Genomic DNA, 21203 nt, shown 5'->3' on the forward strand with positions numbered 1-21203 from the left:
AAAATTAATTTATTATAAAATATATTTATAAAATTGATATTAATTATATTCTCACAATTATAATTTTGAAGTTTTCTTTTCAATAAATAAATGGATGAAGCAACATACATTTATTTGTTTGCTGTTATCAGTTGTCATCGTTTTATCACTCTTTATCAGTTGTAATGTATTAACACTCTTTACTATGCTAAAATAAATTTATTTTTCATAGTCTGCTTTTGATTTCGCTAGTGAATGTCTATTTGAACTAAACTTACAGTCCTCTATTCGATACTGAGTAAGAATTGAATGATTGACTCTTAGTTTATGTCACTGAATATTTTCAACATTAAAATTATTTTTTATTTAACTTTTTCTGAGTTTATTTTAACATTTATTATTATATATATCCATCCAAACAGTCTACTTTATTGGAGAACTGAAAACTTAGAAAATGTATTCCTTACATTTTATTCTGAGTGCTTTACAAAACCCATCTTCAGGAAAACAATCAATTAAAATATCAAAATTAGATAAACAAAACAAAAAATTATTCACCTACATTTTTTTTTAAATTTCAAAACTCCAAATAAATGTATTAAGCCCTTACAGTTCAACTGTAAGCTTCTAGTAGCTAACAATTGCTACACTGTGCATAGTCCTCTAGCAATCTACAAACTTGCATGAATAATCCATGTATATCTTTATTTTAATAACATTAATTTTTAGCTTTTGTCATCTTCTCAATAAGACATTTAAAGCAGTCACTTAACGCCTGAGTAGTTGTTGATCTTCCTCAAACTCTTCCTTTAAATCTGAAATATCTTATTCTTACAAAAATCCCTTACTTCTCTAACTTTCTTTCTCATTTTTACTTCTCCCCAAGTAACCTCTACTTTCTTCTTAAGAAACTCCTTGAACAATCTGTTATGTCTTCTTGCCTTTAAATCCAGTATTCCTTAATCTGCTCTCCCATAAATCTTGTTGCTCTTACAAACTGTTTCCATTCTGTTCCCTTTTCCAACAGCATCTCATATACTCCAACTTTCATACTTCTCCCCTCTTCTCTTTTTCATAATATAGCAGATCAAATACAGTCCTGTTTCTTCTATTCTTCCCCCTCTACTACTATAATTTTTTTAAAAAACTCTCTCTCCATTTATCATTGTAATGCATGGGAAAGTTTCCATGCATTACATAAATGAAGTCTTTCCCTTCTCACACTCCTTAATTTCACTTTCTCATCCCAATCTTTTCCTTCAATCTTTCTAACATATCTAAAAACTCATTCCTACTCATATATGAGTCCATGACCATCTTCCTAATTAGATTAAGTTCCTCATCTAGATACTTCCATGTTGAAGATAGGGTCAGTATGCTTCTACCTAGTAACTGGAAAGCCACTTTGCATCTGCAAGGGTCCTGTGAATCTTGGGGTATGTATACTACCTTAAACATGCTTCTCTTAAAGGAAAAGAATATTTGGTACCAATCTAGCTCTTTTTTAACTGTCAAATTTAAGAAGTTATTTTAGCTTCTGACTCCTATTTTTCATCAAAAAGAAAACCTAGTCCCTCATCAAAATCTTCAATAAATCTTTCATCATTTACTTTCATCTTCCAAATCACTAATAATCATTTATATACTTCTGAAACAATTTGATCTCATGTCTAATTTCTTCAATACCTTCTCTTCTGCTTTCCTAACCACTGTTTCTGCTAGTAGGCCAAATATCAGTGAGCCTATTGGCACTCCCTTCTGTTATCTGTAATAGTACCTTCCTTTGAACCTAAAGTATCTGCTGTGAGTAATAAGATGCACCAGATCCAATACAGTACTAACCTCTGAATTTCTAAACTCCTTTTCTGCCAAAAAGGCCCTTAAGAACAAAATAAGCTGGTTTGTCTCACTAAGGAATTCAAGCTTTCAAAATAATATATTAACATTTAATCATCTTCAGTAATCTTATCATCTGCCAGCTCTTCCATTAATTACCATCATCATCAACCATCCAACCACATTCCCTAAGCTACCCATTAATGTACAGTACATTGCCAAGATATTTTCCAGACTATGTTAATGAATCCTGTTTCTCAATATCTAATGAGCAGCTAAAATTCAAATATAAGAACTTAATGCATTTGTAATTTAATTTTTGTTTGACATTTTGTTCAAATTTTGAAATTCAAGAAAAATAGACAAAGTAAATAATGTTCTTGTGTCTTTACTGTTTTATCTATCTAATATTGATGTTTCAACCAGGTTGTTTTCCTGAAGATGGGTTTTTAACCTGAAAATACTCTGAATAAATTATAAGAAATGCTTTCTTTTAGGTTGTGATCCTCCAAGATTGTTTGGACTGATGTGTTTCTAATTGAATTGATTAAATTTATTATACATTTTCTTATTATTTGATAAATAAATTAGAAATGAAACAATATGATATAAAACATTTTTTTGGTACAGTACACTTGTGTTTTCAACACAAAGTTAAAGGTGATGTCTCAGTATTTTGTATTTTTTTTTTCATTTCACTTATTTTATGATTACATTTACAATAAAAACAGCAACATTTTAATGTTTGAGATGAAACTTTCTAAACCTTCTACACCATATACCAGTATGGGAGATTTTACACTATGACCGACTGATCCTATAATTGGCTTGACTGATAGTAAAACACTTCATATTGAATACACTTATGTCGGTGGCCTCTTCATTGACTAATGAGAATGAGTGTTATGGATTGAAACACCAGACAATCATTATAAGTTTTCTAATGTTTTGATTAAATATCCTTGTAATCTGCCTGACTAGTGTTGTAAATTCATGGATATTATCTTACTTTGTTTATTAATTCTTCTGAAAAGTATTTTAATGCAATCTTTTTTTCATTACATAAGTTTTCATAAATCCAAATTTCACACTATGACCAACTGTCTTGTTGTCATGGCAACAAGACAGTTGGTCATAGTGTGAAATTGCCATAAGTGCCATGATTTCAATGGCTGCTCCAAGAGTATAAGATATACAGTGGGGTAGGTAATACAAAGATTTTAATTCTATTCTAGCAATTTTTAGCAGAGTATGCATTGTTGCAGGTTATATATCATCATGAATTATATACATTAAAATATGGTAATTTTACAGTATTATTGTTGTATTAAACTGACAAAAATATGATGTGTTATTGCTAAAAGACTTTTCTAATGCATTTTAAAATCATAAGCTTACATTATAATTTTTGCATTGTCTAAAAAAAAATTCTAATATCTGATACTCATTCTTTACAATTACAAAGAAATGCCAAAAGGCAAATATTACCCCATTAACAAGATAAGAAAGTAACAATTTCCCATTAAAAAAGAGAAAAATAAAAATTACAAAATCACCACAGAAGCTAAGAGCAAACTTAAACTTATAATACAACTTCTAGCACCTGTTCCTCAAAAACACATGTTTTCAGTCTCTTCAGATACCCTCTTCAGGTATTAGAACAAAAAACATGAATTAATTACAAAACTACAACAATAATAATAATAATAAAAGTACTGTACATATACTAAAAAATGGATGCATACAATTGAAATGTATAAAAGTAAACGTTAATTAGTATTTTGCATCCTTGTTTTTCCAATTTGTACTGTATCTAAACCAAAGTATAGAAAATCCTTAAAATCTTTCATATAGTTGATAGCAAGTGCCAAAATAAAAAGAATGATAAAAAATGCTTACAGTATAGTAACCATTCAAGCATAAACAATTGCACATGCACTGTACAGTACATCAAGAAGACCTAATTAGCTTTAACTAGAATAGCAGGATTAGTATATTAATTAGTATATTTAATTTATTTTGTAGAGATAAATTTTTGAAAGAGCTTTAGGTAAGTCAAATAAGTCATAAATAAATATGGAACAGCCAAAGACTCTATTGGAAGACAAACTAATATATGTCAAAAATTAGTAAAAAAGATTGATTGCATAACTGATTGTAAAGAAACAGTTTGACAGTGCTACCATAAGATTTTCTTCTAATAACAAGATTTTTAACAATTCAGTCAATGCAAAATTTAAAAGTATACTTACCATTAAAAGTTATTCTCAAATCATTAATAATTTGAATATGAGAACTATTGTTGTTATTAGACCTGAGTGTAGTTAATGGTAGGTCAGATAGATATAAAAAAAGATGGTAACTCTAATTTATAATATTTACAGATAGATTAAGTATTTGTATACTATTTTGTAGATATATATGGTCAGACTGTAATGTATCAGAATCAAAGTAACTTAATAATATTTATGTAAGTAAAAATTCTCGTTCACAATTTGGAGAAGTTATCCAATGTAAGCCAATGTTTCCCAACCTGGAATATATGTTGCAAAAATATTAAATACTTTTTTAGAATTTTGAATAAGCTCTTTTTTAAAATTTTATTTATCTTTCATCTTTTTACTGCCAACTGACCAAAGGGAGAATAAGGTATTCACTAAAATGCCAAATATTACAAAATTTGAGGCATACTTATATCACAAAAGTTGCATGCATCTATGTGTATGCCAGTGTACCAACTCTTTGGAGCTTCTATAAATATTGCAGCTTACCAGTTTAAAGACAGATACTAGCTCTTTACACATTGATTCACACAATCTTTTTATAGGCTAGTATATTTGTAAAATTGTGAGTTGTCATCTTGGTAAGTTTAACTTCCATATTATCAGAATTTTTTTAAAATCAACCATAATTTATTTTAAATTTTCCTTGTCAACTATATGTTCCTGAATAAAGAAATTATGCTAACAACAGACACAAATATCACATTAGGATTAAAACTTTTTTTTTAACTATTCTTAGTTCTATTATATTTGATACAATTACTTTTTTGTAATCAACTAAAACATATACAAAAGTATATTATGACTGTGGCAATTTGTCAATTAGAAGAAAAATGATATTTGACCTTACAGCACAGACCCAATGATACAGAATTCAAATAGACATTTTTTATTTTACTACTACTAGCCATTATGCAGTAAGAATTTGTTTTGATCAATCCCTTTTTTTTTTTATAGCTTATATCAGTTTTTCCCAACATTTTGGATTAGTGACACATTTTGAATTTAATAAGATTCCTACGACACCATAATTTTTAAAATAAAAATGTTTAAAATTGCCAAAATCATTATACACTTTTGTATATGTTGTATATGTTTTAGTTTATTACAAAAAAGTAATTGTATCAAATATAATAGAACCAACAATAGTTAAAAAAATAAGTTATTTATTTAACAAAAATTACTGTGAAGTTACAAAACAAGATTTTCAATGAAATCTCCTATGAAAAAAGTTACCATTGAAGAAAATTAAGTAAATTTACTTAATTTCTTCAATGGTACTTTCTTCTGGCTTTTCTGTGACATTGTTCAAAATTGTCATACAACTTTCTGGCACACACCCAATAGTATGTTCTAAGTAAGAGAAAATTATTTAACCAAGACAAAAATTTGGTCTGTTTGAAATTCAGGATTAAGTATCTCCAGTAAAGGCAGGTTTACTTCATGAGAATGGAAAAGAGACGAGAAAATGACACTAAACTGATTTAGTGTGTAACACCTTTCATATTATTACTGACATACTTCCATTCTCTTTTGGTTAGTGAAGATAGATGAGAGAAGTTCTACTTTTCTGTTTTTAGGTAGTTCTTTGCATCCTTCAATTCAGAGACAGATAAAATTGAAATAATTAGAATTATAGTAGAATTGTTTCTGATGAATCATAATTCACCATTTATATGTCTTAAATTAATCATATTTGTATGCAGACCCAATACTCTCTGTACTGTAATAATGAAAGTTTGAATTTTATTCTGAATTATATTTAGTTTCTTATTATTTCAAGGTTACTGCCCTTCTAGCATCATAGTCTCTCTGAACACATCTTAACTATAAACTTATTTTCTACTTAACTTAACATATTAGAATTTATTAAAAATGAACTGTCCAGTTTTACAGTTTAAATTGTTATTTTCAAAAACGTTTCATTCTATTCTTCATGGTTGCTTAAGGCTAATTCATACTTAGAATAGATATTATCTTTACATACATATTTAAAACTTGTCTAAAACATTAAAAATGCACTTTGGGGATCATCTTAAAGTTATAAATTCTTCTTTTTCAAATTAATTAACCACATATACTCTTCTTTAAGAATTTTATAAATCAGATAGTTAAAACCAAAAGTGTGCTTTGAAAAGGTAGCAGGTGCCATATTTTAAACTGAAAGTACTAAAAACACATGTGCATATCTCTTTCAATGTTTTTAAGTATTAACAGTTATGACAAAAAAATAACAGAAGAGAAAAATGACACATTTACTTCTATCTTCCATTCTCACGAAGTATTAATATTTTAACAATTCAGTCAATGAATTAGCCTTGCCATGAAGAATAGAATGAAAGGTTTTGAAAATAACAATTTAATCTGTAAAAGTGGACCAGTTTATTTTCAATAAATTCTAATATATTAAGCTAAGTAGCAAATAACTTTATAGTTAAGATGTGTTCAGAGAGACTATGATGCTAGAAGGGCAATAACCTTGAAATAATAAGAAACTAAATATAATTGAGAATAAAATTCAAACTTTCATTATTACAGTACAGAGAGCATTGGGTCTGCACACACATGAATCCATTGCCAGAATATAAAACAGTTATAAAATAGCAGGGAAAAAAATACATAAAATAGTAATGGCTATTCAAGTAATATTTTTATAAAATAGAGCACAGATGCAACCTGGGCTTCCTATACAAAAGTTGTTGACAATACTATATTTCAGGAAAGGAGAAATTGAAATGATAATTGGAAAGAAAGAAAAAGCAGGATAAGGAAGAAATAAAATTAGATAACCTATAAAGTATGTTAAATCTATTTTTATACTAATTACGTATGTTTGAAACATCAACTTAAAATTTTCGATTTTGTAGTTTTTTTTTTTTTTAAATTTAGAAATGAATGACCAAAATGTCTTTGAACAGAGACAAATTTACAAATGATATTATGAAAATATGACAGGTAAGAAAGTACATTCCTCATAAAATTGTTTCTCAACTCATAATAAATATATTAAAAAAAAAATTGAAGACTTCCTGACTTTTTTCATTTATGCCATTGTTTGTGTAAATTGCATAATTTCCAATGATGTGGGTTGAACCATTTGTTATTAGGTAGGTCAACATTGGTTTAAGAGAAAAAAATATTTATAAATTAATAGAATGTGGAATAAGTTACATTAACTTTTTCTGAATCAAAATAAGCTTTTGATCTAAGAAGGTCAAGTCATAAGAACATAGATGGTAAGATGATACCTTCCAATTCATACTGGATCAATTTTAAATTTGAATTAACTTAAGCATGTAGACTGAACAGAATTAGTATAAAGTTCTATACAAATTGGTAAATGATTTGGTCTAGGATGGATAAATAATAATTTGAAAATTTGAAGAAAAAATCAAGTCTTTAGAAATATTTTGCAGAGCAGTGAAAGTCATATATTGATTAAAATTAAAGAAATAATATATTTCATTGATAGAATATATTCAGGTAAAAATAGATTTAAGCAATGAGCAGCAGAAAACCACTAAATATAAGAAAGATTAAAATCTCCACATAATATTTTACATTGAGAAATATTATAACTAGAAAAATAAAAATATAAAAAACAAATTTTCATTTTGAATAGGAACATAAGTTAAAACTTTTAACAAGTATGTTTTCAAAATATTCAAAATTCTTGACTATTTTTAAAGAACTTAGACATTATTTACCCAATAGAAAAACTCCTCCATATTTACCCATTTATAATCAGAGAAAAAGTAGAAAAGTCCCAAAAATGTAATATATTAAGTATATTGAACAAAGTTGAAGTTATCAACTTGCATTTAAAATGTAAATATCATACTGATCATTAATGTAAAAGAAAATAAACAACACTTACTTTATATAAATCTGACACTCTACACAAAAATTTTTAAAAAGTGATATATAGAGTATATAAAAAGTATAAAAATATATAAAAAAGCATTAAACTGTATCATAAATCAATGCTTCTCAGACTTTATATACAGCATCACCTCCTAATTAACTTACAAGACAATTTTTTACATTTCATTCCAACATTTAAAAAACTCAATCTCAAGTTCAATTTCAATAATTTCAATAACCATATTGTTCACCGAGCTTGTTAACGATAATACAAAATTAATAATTAACCACTGTCATCATCTTTACAAATTTATACGAAAAATTAAAAACCATTTCCTTCGAAACGAGCATAACTTTTGGTCAATACATTCTGAAACAGGTACCAAGTCAGAATGTCCAGATTGATTACTCTAGAGCGACTTGACCGATACGACTCGCACTCGGGTCAGATCAATCAAATCAATCTAGAATAAGAACTGCACATAAGGATTCGCCAATCAATTTTCCATTCATATTTACACCATTAAAACTTCGCTACGAATGGAAATTTGAGAGAAAATCCGTACGACGGATCAATATTTAAATATAATTTCTCCTATGCAACGTAATTAAGAACCACCGTTCTTTGCACGTATATATGCGAGAAGTATGCAAAGTAGCATCAGACATTCTAATTTCTGAAATAAAATTAATCAATTAAAACACTTTATTGTAGTAACAAAGTGAAGTTTTTAATTTATAAGTAGTGCGGTGATTGTGTTATTAATAAAAAAAAATGATACTATAAAATAAAATTGTTATGAGAATGATTTTATTGTCAATTTTTATTCATTCACTTTATTATTATTATTAAGAAATTTATTATTAAATTTACGCAGAATATTGGAATTTTTCTATTAAGTGGGTGCGGCAAATTCATTGCCACAAAAAATAATAATAGCAATTCGCGGAATATTTTTACATCTAATAAATTTTTTTTAAATTAAAATATAAATTAAAACCATAATTTATATGTACTGTACAGTACATTAATACTAAACTAGTACTAATAATAATATCATTACTGATTATTTTAAATTATTAATAAATTCTAAAGTTATATTTAAAAATAAAAAAAATTCGATTGGTTATAATAATTTTTTTTTTATTTTTATCGTTTCGATTTCAAGTAAAACAACGTGAATGCTTTTTCCGTCAACTTACTTTCTTCGTCTAGCATTCTTTCCGGTCTCCATCTTGATTGCCGGATTTCGTTTGCTGCCCTCTACTGTTAAAAATTAGAGATAAATATTTCATGAATATTTTATTTTGTACATTTTTAAAATCGATAATAAAACGTTGACATATATTTAACAATTTTTAAATTTTTTTATTACCGAATAAGAAGAATTAATCTTGCATATTTTCTCGAATTCCACTTATTTTTTTATTTATGATGTCCCTCAACGATCGAAATAAAATGTCGCATTTGCTTTTTAATAATTCTCTACTATTTAAATAATCGTGTTAAATTTTTTTTAGATTAAATTACAATTAATTTTAGAATCTTTAATGTGTCTTTTATACGTTTAAATAATCTTAATTAAATTCGAGAATATTTTCTATGATAAAAACGGAATCTTCAAAGATAATAAAATCAAAAATGATTATACAATTTAACATGTAACACCTGCAAAATCTCATTGATAAATAACCCATTATATTTTTTTCTTCGTACAAACTTTATACAGAAGTTCTTCTGCGTATTTTATTCTATTTTAATACGAATCGTTGTAATTTAAATGCATACAACACTACGATATTCGGTTGTGTATACTTAATTAAAATTATTTATCGTGATAATATTTTGTATTGTATTTAAATTTCAATTATGAAAACGTATCTTGTAATATGTCTGTTGATCTTATTTTATCTCGAATTTTTATTGATTTTAAAATACAGACGTTAGAGAATTTAATTTTATAAAACTATCAAAAATCTATTCAAGTGTGTTATAACCTGTTTTCTCCCATGACAAAGCGGTTTAAATCTCGCTTAGGGATATGTCACTGACTAAAATAACAAATAAAATTACGTTACTTCCTTCCGTTTATGTTTAAATAACATTTTTTTTTTTTTTTTTATAATTCTAATTTATATCCGAACAATTTTTTTGAAAATTTATCACATTTATCAACATAAATTATTAATATTTAATCGGATATAGAGGCATACTGTATATTTTTTTGTGTTGTTTTAAATTTATTTAATTAAAATTTTTATTTATAAATACAGTATATAATATTATAAGTTGTATTAATTTTGTTTATTGAAATAACTCTATTTATATTTGTAAATTTAATATTAATTAGCAGAAAAGATTCTCCCTTATACTTTCTTGGCTGTTATATATAACAGAGGGCAATCGGTAAAAAATTATTCCCTTTTAGATTTTTAAATTTTTGGACTCGGAGGAAATTGAAATGCAGAAAAAAGTCCAACTTTTTTCTGTATGTATGGATGTTAGTGTATGGTGGGGGACACGATTTTTTCACTCAGTTTGAAGCTTAATAACTCCTGTGTCTTTTGTCGAAAATTTCTGAAATTTTTCATGAATATTTGTGTATTAAGGAAAAATGTTTCTAGAAATTTTCAAGAAAATTGGACTATTGGTTCAGTAGATATGGCTTCACTCCTTAATATATCCCGAACCAATCTGAAGACTTAAAGGTACTGGTAGAAATTATTACGGATGAAAACAAATAAAGAATTCCTGGAATGTTCAGCAACAGCATTACCAGTTTTTTTTTCAATTGTCACAATGCAGTAGGGACGAACAAATTATTAAAAATTGCTTGAACTATAGATATAAATTTTATCAATTATAGATTATTGGAAATTAATAATTAACATTCATTTTTATATTGTTATAATACAAATAAAATTTTACTTTTACTATTACTTTAATAACAATAATTGATCCACTATTTTAAAAAAGTCTTGTAATAAATCTTAATTTTCCTACTAAATATTAATGTAAAATACTATTGAAAGACGAATAAATTGTAATATTAATTTAATTTAATATTATTTAAATCTTGTTAGAAATTTCTCTCGTAAACAATAAGAAACATAAATTCTTTACTAACCAGCGATTATTTATTGTGACAATGAGAAAACCAATGGCAAAGTCTTTTTCGTGTGAAATGATTATACTATTGGTTTATTTTCTTAGTTGCTAGTCACTTAAAAGTATCTACAGTAGAACCTCGAAAACTCGGCTCTCGATAACCCGGCACTCCGGATAACTCGGCCACACCCTGGCAAAGCAAAAACATCCTTAGTTAATTAATTTTCATTATAGACAGCTTTATAAAAGTATAAATCTCTCATAAAGTATTTTTCTGAGGTCTGTCTTATCAGGTAAATTACTGTACACAGTGTATTCATTAATTTTCATTTTCATGTAGTAAAGGCTCTATGCCTTCATAAAGAACGTACTTTTCCTTTGTTTAAGGATATTTGGGCAGTTTATTCTCTGTTATATTCTCAAGTAAACAATACATACAAGTACAGTACAGTATTTTCTGAGGAAACACTCGTACTTATTTTTTTAACCCCATTCCCGATAACCCGGCATTTTCACAAACTCGGCCACCCTTCGGTCCACATTAGGCCGAGTTTTCGAGGTTCTACTGTATTAACAAATGACTCATTTGTTTACATCTATGATAATGTAACTACAGTAGATTTATTTCTGTGAAAATTTTAATTTTGTAAACGAAAAATTTCTATTAAAACAAAAAAACGATTGCAAAAATCCAATTCCTTATAAATTAATTAATTAATCAAAATAATTATTAAGATTTTCGGTTTGATCTCAAGATAATAGGATGTATTGTTTAAATAAAGTATTAATTATTGTATAACGTAACGAAATTATTTAAGCATCGTTGTGTTAATCAATAGTTCATCTAAATCGAATTAGCCATAAATCTACTTTTAAATTTAATAGCTTAATATCGTGAACGGTCATACTTTTTTAAAAATCAAATATCAATAGATCTCCGAATGACAGAAAATATCACAAAAGTTAGAAAAGTGTTATTTAAAGATTGGAATAATATTGATGTTAAACGTAGTATTTCAGACTTTCCAGTTTGATATTATAATAACACAACCAACTTTATTTTTACTATTACTTTAATAACAATAATTTATCGATCCACTATTTAAAAAAGTCTTGTATTAAACCTTAATTTTCCTACTAAATATTAATGTAAAATATTATTGAAAGACGAATAAATTGTAATATTAATTTATTCATTTCTCACATATTTGAAAATGGAACTTTCAAATGTCAGAAATATATATATATATAAGAATTGTGTAACTGCATATTCGAGGGCCAAATATCAAAAATTACTTTTCTTTCCTCAAAATACAGTATATATGGAGAGAGAAGAGCTCAGAATTCGACGTCATAAACAAGAGGTCTACCTCTTTTATGACATTATTGTGTATATTTAAGGAAAATTTGCATAAAAATGTATATCATACGAGACAACACTCTTCACATTAAGAAATATAATAGATGTTTAGTTTACAACATTTTTATATAAGTAATTTGAATATCTTATGCTTTTGTTTTACCCAAAATTCTACAAAATCGTATATTGTGGCACAATTATTAAGAAAAACTATGCAAAGTTACTGAAATAGACATACTTGAACTTTGTATTCGCTCGTTCTCCATATAGTACAGTACACTAGTATATTCTCAATAGTATAGTAGTAACTAACTTAAAACTAGAAGTGTGATGTCGAACACTAAATTTTATAATCATCTATACCAATGTTTTTCAACCTTTTTCATTGAGTGGCACACCTAATTGAAAAATAACAAATCGTGACACCCTTGACCAGCGGCTGATCTAGAATCTGAATAAGGGGGGGACTAATGGGCCAGGTGAATTTTTTTGCGAAAACGAATATTATGCGCAACGCAAAAGTGTTTCTACGTGTTCAAAATCAAAATTTAAGTTCATTGAATTTTGTCGAAATACCTATATGTAAAATAATAGTCTCGCTATTGTTTTTTAAATATAGTTTTATTATCAAACGTATCATCATTTTATATTATCATTTTATTGATAAACAATTTTTCTTAAGTTTTTTTATACTATTTTGATGCATACAGTATATAAAATAAATATTTAATTACTTTTTTCTTATCCTTTTCATATCAATTTAAAAAATTTAAATTAAAAAAATGATAAAAATTGTTTATTTGTCATCATTGCTTTTGTGGAATCTGCGAATATCTGAGGGATGATATTCGCAGGGGTGAATGAAAATGATTGCCACGAAAGGATGGGGCGAGTACGATATAGGATCAAACAAATTTTATGTACCAAAAATATGATTATATCGGATCACAACACAAGAGGTCAGCTTAGGCCTGGCACGTGGCAGCTTAAACAGAGTCCACCGAAGACAAATCAAAGCACACCTTCACACCTGAACGCCAGGAACCAGAATGCCTTGTTTCCGGTTCCCCACTATCGGGACATTCCAATTTTCAACGCGAGTGTTGAGTGTTGAAGTCAACAATTTGACGTCATCAACGACGTTCCAACTCGAGTACGAAGTGCTTAGTTCCCATAATTNTAATTTTATATTACAATAAATACGTTATTTAATTTATAATTCTATACATTTCTAATTATGAATGTCAAAAGTAAATATAAATTAAGACATAAGAATAAAAAATATATATATTTAAGCAACTCGTTGTGAAATTATTTTATTTCATCATTGTACAATTATATCTTTCCATTTTTAAATCATGTTCGCACCACTTTTTCAACCACATCTTTATTATATGATCTTACAATTTTTGATATATGATATAAACAAAAATATTTATTCACTAGCGGACTCACTTTTTGCATGGGAAATTTTAATGTAAGTTATCTACAGTTTTGTAGTTCTACACAATGACAATACATACGGTGCCTTGTGTACGACATTTTCCACATATACTGTACAAAGTGAATTGCTCTCAAATACATTATGCGATACTACACTTGATATCGAATGCATATACACAGTAATTGTGTTATGTATTGTAATTAAGAATATTTTAATCTTACGACGTATGCTACTTTTATGATGCACTTACAGAATACACAAACGATATAAAATCATTTTCCATAATATCTATTATGAAGATGCGAACATGAATTCATTTGAATCATGGATCTATCGCATGGATACGCCTTACCATAATGGTTGATATTACACATACATTGCTATTATTTAGATCTTATATCGAGCATCAAAAATGACTAAGAAATTACTCAATTCTGAATACAAAAACAATCTTTCATCTTTTCATTTTCAATAAAATAAAAAACAAACAAAAGAAAAGCTTTAATTTATACTCTATCACATCAGTTTTCTCAAATGTAAAGAACTTTATAATTTAGTTTAATGGAATTTTTGAAAAATGAAAGTGTTAGCTATAATAACCATTTCTCAACTGAATTCTGAAAATAAGGCAAGCATCGATATCATTTATATTATCAACATAGATAATATCATTAACATTTGGATTAACCTATGTCGATATATTAACTTCATTAATATGGCATTATCCCTATTAGCTTTCTAGGTTGATTATCTATTAATACATCATGACTATATTTCTTGTATAGAACGTTTCGGTAGTAATTATCTTTCTTGGCTTTCTCCATTGATCAGGTATATTGTTATTTTCGTATTTCTTTTTGGTAGCAATTTCTCTAAATATGTCAACCTGTTCATCCTTAGTAAGGATGCCATCTTGGCATGGTGATTCAGCAAACTCTGCAGAGGTCATGCGTAAAAATCTGATCTGATCCAACAAAGGCTCTAATTTTTTTCGAAGTTCCTCAGGAGATTGATCTTGGAATTTTTCTTTACCCCACTTTATGACGGCGTCATACATATCTACTTCCGATTTCAACGCTAAACAATCTTCGGATACAATTTTTAACATAGTTTCATATTTCACGTACTTAATGATGTCTTGCTTAATAATTTTTGTCTTGTTGTTAGTTATGTAATTCCAACATTTCGTTGTTAGTTCATTTTGTTGAAGTTGGAATGCTGTTTCGTATATTTCGAGAACAGTATACGCGTTACCATGTATTTTTCTGCAAAATGTAACGAACAAATGGCTTCATTTACTGAATGTAATGCCACTTCATCTGTATATATAGGCTATAACTGAAAAATAATTAATTACTTTAATAAATTCGTTATAAATTCCAAATTGAATTTTGAAAGATTTTTTTTCTAGTAGTTGTTCTAACACTGATCAAAGTTACTTAACATACATTATCTATTTTTTATGCTTCGCTGCAATACTTTAAAAATGAAATGATTTTATAAGTAATAGAAATAAACAAATTCATTATGACTAGATTTGTCAATATAATACAATTTGTTAAGATATTTGAACTGATCAGATAATACGATACATATTGAAAATATTTCTGCTGTTTCCTATTTCGCTTTTTAGCATTGTTGTAAACAATGCTAAAAGGCAAAAATTCATCCTTACATTCCTATCAAGGAGAAGGAATGTAAGGATGAATTCGTGAAGCAACTCTTCATTGCAAGCAGGAAAAAATTATCAATGCTGGTTTTAAAATTTCTAAAATAATAAACTCACTAGTCTCCTGATCAATGTGCTTGACGTGTGGATGTTTTCGGGTTTTCATTTTGTGTCTAACACCTACATATGATCCACTTTCCGTTCGATCGTCTTGGAAACAGACCGCTCTTGTGCTAGTTGCCTTATTCTATCAATACAATACACTTTATGTCAAAATAATATAGACTATTTATTACCAATATTTTTAATTCGGTTTTTGTGAAAAAAGCATCGCATTTCTCATTTAATGCTAATTAATTTGATATTATCTAAGTTATAATGGGGATATCTTTCTGTGTTATAAGTGTTAGAATTGTAGGTTACAGCAAAAATATAGCCAAGAATTAATGACAATAATGAGAGAATGTTTTATAAATTTTAAATTTCAGAAAAATAGTTTGTGAGAAAGTACTAAATAAACAATAAAAAAACATCTAAGAAACTTTATTATTATTATTATTATTATTATTATTATACATATTAAAATGAATTTGATAGCTTACTTTAAAATAATGGAAAGGTATTTGAATAAGTGTAAAAGTTTAGTACTGTACTGTATATTTTTATATCACTATAGCTTCTTGCCCTTATTATTATTACAATTTTTTGTGTTAATACATACAGTAATTAGGGTTTGTCACACTGACTCACTTGACAAAAGGAGTTTACTAATTAATTACATACACCTATATACATGCACACTATTACCAATTCGAAATACATTTCGAGCTTTACAATGGCCCCTCTCTTCAGTTAGACATTTTTTGTAATTTAGACATTATGTGTATAACAATCTGTTAAAATTAGAACAGATAAATAACAAGAACAGTTCAGAATTAAAAACAAAAATTGTAAAAAAAAACAACGTTTTTTAAAACAGGAGCCGTTTCTTAGCTTGTTGTAATCATAATTCCAACCATTCTCTTCCAAATTTTTTTCTTTTTCACTATACCGAATAAACACTTTAATAAATCTAATTTAATTTATATATATCCTTATATTATAAAATTATCTTAAGCACGCACACATACACTAACATCCGTGCATATAGAAATAAGCCCCAAACATTTTTGCATTTCTCGACATTTCAAGGTGTCCTATGGACAAAAATGTAAAAATATGGGAAGGGGTCATTTTTTTTCACCGATCGCCATACTTTTCCTCTGTAATATATAACAGCCGGGAAAGTAATTATTTAACATATAAAAAATCGTAATGCGCTGTTTCTATAGAGTGGTTGACAGTCAATTAAATTTATCTTCGAAAGAAACTAACAAATAAACCAGGCACTACCCAGGCAAAAAATAAAAATGTCAAACATTAAAATAAAAACTGCATTAATGAAAATTATGGTTATTTTATCTTACACTGTATACGTTTGTATCATAAAAATTAATGTTAGGCCTAATTTATTATTAGTGATATACAAAATACTTTCACTATAAAATATATCTGTCTCCAATACCTTACTTTAGTACGTTACAGTGTTTGTAAAGCATTAAATTACTTAACTCCAAATTCTTCATTTTCAATAGAATGTCTCAAGTTGCAAGTTAGTAATTTATATAAAGTGGAGCAGAACAAAGTATATTTTACCACACACGCTTCCAAGCAGTATATGAAGCGTCGAGAAAACAGAAACATAATAAATAGCTTACTTTTTTGTTTTGATTTTGATGTTGCATTGTGCGCACGTTAACAAATAATCTATATATATAAAATTGCTTGTCCTGACTGACTGACTCACTGACTGATTCATCATCGCCATGAGCAAACCGCTGGACCTAGAGAGGTGAAATTTGTTACACAGTTAGGGTACGTCATGAAAACGCACACTAAGAAGGGATTTTTCGAAATTCAAAAGTGGGGGGAGAGGGAGAGCATTAAGGCTTAACCGGAAAAACGGCTTCTACTGTACTATTTCAGATGCGATTTTTTGTTTTCACCTACGTTTAGTCTTCATTGAGTACTTAGGTGTATTAAATTGATAACATTTCAAATACTGTTATAAATATTTTTATCTATTTCGATTTTAAAAATGTTCGAACTGTTTTAAATTCGAATTTGTTATTGCATATTGGTTCGATTATAGAACGATTGTAAACGTTCCAGAAAATTGATCAAATTGAAAATAGTTCGTTTGANATGAAAACAAGAAAAACAAAAAAAATTTAAATGATTTAGCGATTTTGAATGAATTTCATCTAAATTTAAGACTTGGATTAACAAAAAGGAGCAACTATAAGTTGTGTCCCATATTCAAAACTCTTTTCCAGAATTATTTGACTGTCTTTGTAAAATTTCGTAATAGAAAACAGAGAAAATTACAATTAATGCTAATAATTGCCGTAAATCATAAATGAAGTAAATAGATTTAATTAATACTGTGTTGAATGTGATATAAAATAAAAACTTCTTTAGAAATTTGAATGAACTGGGGAAAAAATGCATATTTATTCGTAAAATTTTCTGCTTTCATATTATTTCTTGTACAAAAAAGATGCAAGATTTATTTCCAAAGTTCAATTTTCCTTTACATTAGATTAATGAACACGTGTGTAAATATACAGAATAATAACTTTCTATTATTCCAAATCACATTTTATTTCGGACATAAAATTATTACACTTTTCAGTAGACATATTCCTGACTTAAAGTTAAATATACTTTAACAAATAATTAAACACTATCAGAGAAGTTTGGAAGAAATTTTCTCAACTTGAAAGTACAAAGTTGAATCATATGTGGAATATATTAATGTTATTCTCATTAATTAAAATGAAAAATGGGACAGTTGATATTTTATACCTTTATATAAGTACACTTTATATTAAAACAATTATTAATTGTATTTAAATAAATTTTATAAANTCATAATATTTCTTGTACAAAAAAATGTAAAAATTATTTTCAATGATCGATTTTCTCTTACATTAGATTAGTGAACACGTGTATAAATAGATAGAATAACATCTTTCGATTACTCCAAATCACATTTTACTTTGTAGAAAAAGTTATTTCACCTTTCAGTAGACATATTCCTGACTTAAAGTTAAATTTACTTTAAAAAATAATTAAACACTATCAGAGAAGTTTGGAAGAAATTTTCTCAACTTGACAGTATAAAGTTGAATCATATGTGTAATATATTAATGTTATTCTCATTAATTAAAATGAAAAATGGGACAGTTGATATTTTATACCTTTATATAAGTACACTTTATATTAAAACAATTATTAATTGTATTTAAATAAATTTTATAAAATGATTTAATTTTAATCAGTTTAAGTTATTTTGAATATTATCATTATCTCATATTTCTTTCTAAAACGTATAATTAACATTTAATTTAATGTTGTACACATATATTGTTAGATTATTACATATATAAACTTCAGATACGAAAGAAAAGTAAATTTTTATTAATGAGCAATTTCTTTTCTGTTATTTCAGTATACATTATTCTTTGTGCCATATGATTTGTGGTCAGAAATGCCTGAATATGGGCCGACTACAGACTTTTCACAAAGTGGAATACTGCCAGAATATCAGCAGTATGAACCTCAAGTGGGTGAATTTGGATATCGGCCACTATCAGAATTCACGCCTTATTGGTCGTCTCCTGAAATAGCCGAAAATGAAAGACAAGCAGAAACGACTAGATATTGGACGCTCCCAGAAATTAGTGGATATTGCTCTCAATCAGACAGAAATGAATATGTGTCAGCGCCAGGAGTAACTGAATGTGGGCCACTGCCGTATGGAAATCAATATTCGACAGGTCCAGAAAACGTTGAATATGGAGAATATTCCAATGTAAATGAATATATGACACCTACAGAAAATGTTCAATATGGAGCTTATCCGGTTATAAATGAATATTGGCAAGCTCCTGAGTATAATGGATACGGCTGTCAATCAAATATTAATGAATATATGTCAGCGCCAGAAGTAACTGAATGTGGGCCTCTGCCATATGGAAATCAATATTCGACAGGTCCAGAAAATGTTGAATATGGAGAATATTCCAATGTAAATGAATATATGACACCTACAGAAAATGTTCAATATGGAGCTTATCCGGTTATAAATGAATATTGGCAAGCTCCTGAGTATAATGGATACGGCTGTCAATCAAATATTAATGAATATATGTCAGCGCCAGAAGTAACTGAATGTGGGCCTCTGCCATATGGAAATCAATATTCGACAGGTCCAGAAAATGTTGAATATGGAGAATATTCCAATGTAAATGAATATATGACACCTACAGAAAATGTTCAATATGGAGCTTATCCGGTTTTAAATGAATATCGGCAAGTTCCTGAATATAGTGAATATTGCCCTCAAACAGATATAAATGAATATATGTCAGCGCCAGAAGTAACTGAATGTGGGCCACTGCCGTATGGAAATGAATATTGGACAAGTCCAGAAAATGTCGGATATGCAGCATATTCCAATACAAATGAATATATGCCAACTGTAGAAAATGTTCAATATGGAGCTTATCCAGTTATAAATGAATATTGGCAAATTCCTGAATATAATGGATATGGCCCTCAATCAGATATTAATGAATATATGTCAGCGCCAGAAGTAACTGAATGTGGGCCACTGCCGTATGGGAGTGAATATTCGACAGGTGCAGAAAATGTTGAATATGGGGCGTATTCGGACATAAATCAATGTTGGTTAGATCCACAAACTATTGGATATGGGGCATATTCCGATATACATGAACATAAGCCAGCTGCAGAAAATGTTCAATATGGAGCTTCTTCGGTTATAAATGAATGTAGGACAGCTCCAGAAAATACAGGATATGAAACATATTACGATATATATCAACATTGGCCAATCCCAGAAGTATTTGAATATGGTCAGCATCCAGATATAAATAAACACTGGACAGCTGCAGAAATTTTTGCAGATGAAACTCAACCAAGTATAAATGGATATATGCCAGTTCCAGAAAATAATAGATTTGAACAACAACCTACTATAAACGAAAATTGGCAAGCCTCAGAAATGATTGATTATGGGCAGCAACAAAATTTAACTGAATATTGGCTGTTTCCAGAAATAAATATGTATGACTATCAGCAGCCGGTAGAACTTCAGCATTATTCGCCGCCAACTGAAGTGTCAGAATCTACCGAAAATGGAAAGCTGCAATATGAACTTCCCGGAAACGTGAAACAAACAGAATTTCTCAAATATGAGTCTACAGCTCATAATTCTGAAAATCCATTAGAACCAAAGTCACATATTTCATCAGAAACGCGTCATCAGCAACTTAAAGGTAAATTTTATCAATAACATTCTTCTAGTAAAACCATAGAAATGAATTAATATTTACACAACTACACGAACAGCTGTATTCTATATAAATATTTGCAGAACTAGTGATAGATAAGGATAAGCCAATGCTGCATCTCAGTGGTCGTTGCTTGCATCTAGCTTTATTAGTCTAAGCCATAATGTGTATAAAATTTTAATTGAAAAATCTTAAAAACTGATTTAAATGATTAAAAGGAGAATTAAGAAATAAAAAAGT

At 27.9% G+C, this 21203-nt stretch overlaps 1 protein-coding gene across 1 annotated transcript in view; it reads right to left on the bottom strand.

The window, feature by feature from the left end:
• LOC111632766 (cyclin-dependent kinase 17-like) overlaps positions 1–9237 on the bottom strand; it is a 49393-nt gene extending 40156 nt beyond the window's left edge. Inside the window, exon 1 of the mRNA XM_023377287.1 lies at positions 9165–9237. The gene's annotated coding sequence lies outside the window, so the exon portion shown is untranslated. The remainder of the gene's footprint in view (positions 1–9164) is intronic.
• Positions 9238–21203: the final 11966 nt, after the last annotated feature.

Source organism: Centruroides sculpturatus, unplaced genomic scaffold (assembly GCF_000671375.1).
Source record: "Centruroides sculpturatus isolate CEXI.00-Female unplaced genomic scaffold, Cexi_2.0 scaffold782, whole genome shotgun sequence".
Classification (NCBI taxonomy): Eukaryota; Metazoa; Arthropoda; class Arachnida; order Scorpiones; family Buthidae; genus Centruroides; species Centruroides sculpturatus.